Below are 5,308 nucleotides of genomic sequence, written 5' to 3' on the forward strand. Positions count from 1 at the left end.
CCCCCCCCACACACACACACTCCTCAGGGTTCCCTCCCGCCTCCCTTCAGCCCCAGGGCATTACCTACTCGTGGTTACCTATGCTGTCTGTTGCACAGAGCAGGTAGGAAGGTGCCTCAACAGTGGTGGTGGCCAAGCCATCAGTTTAACCCTTCCCTGCCTGCTTCCCAGGACAGACACTGCACATAGCCACTAGTAAGTAGTGGGAGTCAGGGAGCAGGGATTATGGATGCTGGGGAGGGTGGAGGGAGAGCAATGGGCCAAATCCAGGCCAGTGAGGTCAGGGGGAGGAGGTGAGGTGTTTACACTAAGGTGTAGCCTAGAGTGGCCACACCTTAGTGCAACACAAGCTGGGTAGCACGGATCAGAGATAATCATGCCCCTGATATAATTTTGAGCCATATAATGAGTGCTTAAAACTAGTTTCTGGTGTTAATATGTGAACAATCCAGGAGTTAAGAGTTCCAGAAGCTGCCCCAAATTACCATGTAACTGGGTCCTCTCTCTTTTATATCAAAAGTCCTGCTTCTTCTGGAGTAAACAGAAGAACCAAAGAAACCAAATTTCCATGATTCACTTGATTATTCACTTCCTGATCCAAATCCCTCTCTCCAAGGCTAATGCCAGTCTTCTCTTCTTCCACTTTTTGTGCATGCAGTGGTATAGGTCCAGCACACACAAATGCTCCTTTGGGGTCATAAGCAAACTCACATTCTCTCCTATCACTCAGCTTCTCATCTGAAACACCCTAACTAGCATAAACTGTCTTCTATTTAAGGGTATGACTGCCACACCATCAGCAATATGATTGCACTCATGCTTCATTTCTAACAATATCTGCCAGCCAGTGATAACTAGCCTCTGTGGTTTTTGGGGAGAATTGATATTTGGTAGTGTTAAACATTTCCAACTTGGAACACTCAAGTTGTGAAATATCTTCTCTAAACATCTTATTTTGGTTACCCTTGTCCTCTTTTGCTCTTTACTTCCAATTAATTATTAGAGTCCATGGTTGAGAGTAAGAAAAAAAAATGGATTTGGATGTTTCAATTTTTTTAGTGACACATTAAATATTTTAGTTCTAAGAAAGAGTTGAGTACCTACCTCTGAAAAGCAAGCCCATTGAAGAGCTGCTGAGTTGCGTATCCAAAATCACCAGTAACTTTTTAAAATTTAGAACTCTCCCATATGCTTTGCAACCCTTAGCACAAGGGTGTCCAATTGTGAGTGAGACCATTGGGCAGTACCACAGTCAGGTAACAAATCCTGATAGAAATAATACAGGAATCATATTTTTAAAACCACCATAGATTTATAAAGTATTTTTATATTATAAAAATTAGGAAAATATCTGCAAATTCTTTGCAACTATTTTTACCTTTTGTAATTATTAATGTTGAAATAAACATTGGTATATGTAGTGGTCAAGGTCATTTACCATAACGTATTTCAGAGGGGCAAAAAATAATTCATTAAAAATAAAAAGCACAAAGCTTCCACAGTTTTCAGCTGTTCCTAATTTATTACCCATTATCCATGGAGAATATGCTACAAATTACAATAATAATTAAATTAAGAAAACTCAGCTCATCACTAATTGCATGGCATTCTCTAGAAACTTCCTAGACCTATTACCTGTTTGCATTCACAGACTGTTGCTAGACCTATTGCCTCTTTGCTATTACCTCTTTGCATTCAAAGACTGACCCAAAAAGTTACTTGGCCATTTTCCAGGAAGTACTATATAAATCATTTAATCTATAAGTCAATCAGCTAATATAAACTGTGCATGGAAGATTTTTAGTTTTTATCAGTAATACTCACAAACAAACAGCATATCTCTTTCCTTCTGCTGTGTTGGAAGCTTATTTTTATGTATTTATTTTTTAAACAGAAAAATGGAAAAATAGCATGTTCTTAAAAAATGCCATTTTTTCAGGACTTCAGAATATAGAGGTTCTGCATTTGTTAACATTTCATAGTCTTTGTATACAAGGCATTTTTGCAACATAAAGTGAGCTTTCTTATACTGTAAAAAAATAATGATAAAGCCCTTAGAGTTTACCTCCAGATGACTTGTTGTGAATGCACAAATGACTCACCCACCACAGTACAGCTGGCTGAAGATTAATGAGTTGTTTCTTTGGGTTCAAACTTTCTACATGCATTTGGTACACACTAGTGATATAATTAATTTTACAACACTAGGGTTTTGTCGTCCAACACTCCTGTGGCATTCTGCTATGATAAGTATTCTTTAATTAAACCTTTGAAAATGTCACCATTGTTGCACACAACAGCTGAAGCGCAAAAACACCTTTGAGAACCACAATAGCTTTAGTATGCAGCTAGGGAAGCATAAGAGCATAGAGATAAACTTTGGACTATAGCTTTCTAGGTCTGCTTGACTTGAAAGTGCTGCATATATTTAATGAAGAGCTATGTCGAAACTGACTGTAAAAACTTAGGCACATAAGAATTGTCAAAGTGGAACAAAATAATGGCTTATCCTATCCAGAATACTGTCTCTGAGTGTGGCCAGTGGCAGATATTTCAGAATTTCCCTGAAAGCATTAGTGCAAGTTTATAATTGATCATACTTGAGTGTTATATAAAAGTCCATCATTACTAATTGGCTACAGCCTGAAATATAAGCTTCTATTTATATTTTTATGTTAGCTATTGTAATGGAAGATGCTATTCTCATTTATACAATTATCAATCCCATTTTATCTTTTAAACTTAAAAGCCAATGGGCTTTCAACCCATGAAACGCAGTCACACTGTCTAGGACATAGTTCACTAAACAATGATTGGCAAGTGCCTTCCCCTTCCACACTTGCAACTTTAGTGCACAAAAAGAATACATACTGAGAACAATTTTAGTAAAAGATGTGCTTTAATATTGCCTTATACAAGTGCATTAAAAAAGGTTGTCTGTTGGTGAATCTACACATGCAATTAATGTGGCTGAATAAATCCAGTGCACTTTTTTCTAGTTTATTGCTCCTGGGCACACCATTTGCACATATTCCCAGGACTGCAGCATGTTTATCCAGGGTGGAGCAGCCCTGGCTGGCAGGGGACCCCATGGGGGTCATCCTGTCAGCCTGGGCTTGCTCCAACCTAGCTCAATGTGCTGCAGAGGGGATGGCTGAGGCCCAAGGCTGCTTCAATATGGCGGCTAGCTGATGGCAGCAGAGCTAATTAATCAGCTCTGCAATGAATGTCTCAATTTGAAGCACCCTATATGTTGCACAATGCAAAATCTCTCATTTCATCATTCATCAACAATTCCTTGCAGTTGAGGATGATTGTCTTCCATGATTGCTTTATCTGCAGGTCCAAGATGGCTGATGAGATTCATTTGGGATTGAAAGACTGTATTGCAAGTTGGATATGTGTTTACAAGTGAGGTGGGTGACTCTGGCTTCTTGATTTGGTCTGCAACACACTGTTTCTGATGATCCTACTTTTCCAACTCCTGTTGTTGTTGTAAGGTTTCAAAGTACTGAGATCCTTGTAGCTTACTTTTCCTCCATTTAGGGTGGTCCTGAGCAGTGGTCTCTTGATGTTCCCTTCATCAAGCTGGCCTTGAGAACATCCTTGAAACACTTTATCTGCCCTGCTTTTGACTGTGCACTTTGACTGAGCTGGGAGAAAAAACTTGCTTTGGGAATCTGGATGATGTGGCCGATCCAGTGATGCCAGATGATCATCGTCTTGATGTTCATGGTGTTTGCTTGCAAGAGGATGATAATGCTGGTACGTCTTTTTTCCAACTGAATATGAAGGATCTTCTGTAGGCAGCATTGATGGTACTTCTCCAGACTAGTACAATGAGATGTCTTCCGTACGTTGTCTTGTATGCCTTGGCAAAGATGTCAACAATTGCCTGAAGGTCTGCTCCTGAGAGAGAACAGACTACAGAATCATCACCATACTGGAGCTTTCTGACTGAGGTGGGTGTGTTCTTGGTTTAGGATCCTAGGATCCAGGAATAAGTTTGTTCCTAAGTCTGCTGGGGCCTCAATACAATAAACATGGTCTGAAAATGCCTAATATACATGGACAGGATTGGGATCCTCACAAAAGGAATATGATTCCAGGACTATATCTGTTTTGTTATTCAATGACTATTTAATTGAAACCCCATAAGCAGTTCAGCAGCTAGAGCCCAAACCTAAGCCAAACATCAAAGGACCTGAAGCAGGTTTTTCCAAGTAAGTTTTACTAACATCATTATATAGCAAAACCCCCAGTTTCTTTTTATTGCATTCCCTCTCCTTCCCCAACCATTTCTGACTTTTTCTCTCCCTCTCTATTCCCTATAGATAAGTATAGGGCTCAAACTTAAGATAAGCTTGAACATTTTATTTTCGTAGCAAGTTTTTGTTTTTGGATATCTACTGTTTTATACTGTATAATTATTAGGTTTGTAGTAATTTTTACTGTTGTATATTGTATTATTATCATTTTTGTATTGATTTTTATTGTTTCATATGGATATTGTATGGTTTAGGCCTGTGTTTGTAAGTGAACCAAAGTCATGCCAAGTTTCCATTTTGTATGTCAAGCCTCCATCTTCTGTCCTCTGCCTGGGCATCCCATGTTGCAACAATATGATTCATTGTACCTCTCCCATGTAAATTGGTTCCCAGATGAATGAGAATGATTGGGCATGATTGAAATACAATGATAGCAGGCCTCTGCTGAATGGCCTGTAACAACTGGGCCATCACCTCATCTGTGTGTATGCATAGGTGGGTGGTATGTGTTTAAATTAGTAAATACACATATATATACATATATAGATATCATTGTGTGTGTGTGGTATATACATTAGTAATCCATGTATGTGTATCAGATGTGCAGGTGTTGGTAACTGGTAACTGATTCTGTCTGGATTTGGTGTGTGTAGCATGTATGGGCTTAAACTGGTGATAGGTGCGCATGAACCTAGACTAATTATTTTGAACGTGTGTGTATCTGAGTTGCTAGTGTGAGTGTGTATGCCTAGTAGGGGTGTATGCACCTAGTGAGTGTATGTGTGCTTAATTTTTATGTTTGCATGTGCAATTGTACACCACGCCATCCTGTCTAACAGTTCAATATTGAGATCCTGAGCATTGGCCTGACCCCTCAGGGCAACAGTTATATAGAAATTTTAGGTGGTCAGTTCACAATTAAGGTGTCCATTAAGTGGCATGGTACCTAGGATTTATGTATAAAACATGGTTATATTCTCAGACACCATAATAATAGGGTTCATACAAGCTCCTTAGGTTCTCCAGGGATCTAGAACCTC

Source organism: Gavialis gangeticus, unplaced genomic scaffold (genome assembly GCF_001723915.1).
Source record: "Gavialis gangeticus isolate Ggan-Ray unplaced genomic scaffold, GavGan_comp1, whole genome shotgun sequence".
NCBI classification, from domain to species: Eukaryota; Metazoa; Chordata; order Crocodylia; family Gavialidae; genus Gavialis; species Gavialis gangeticus.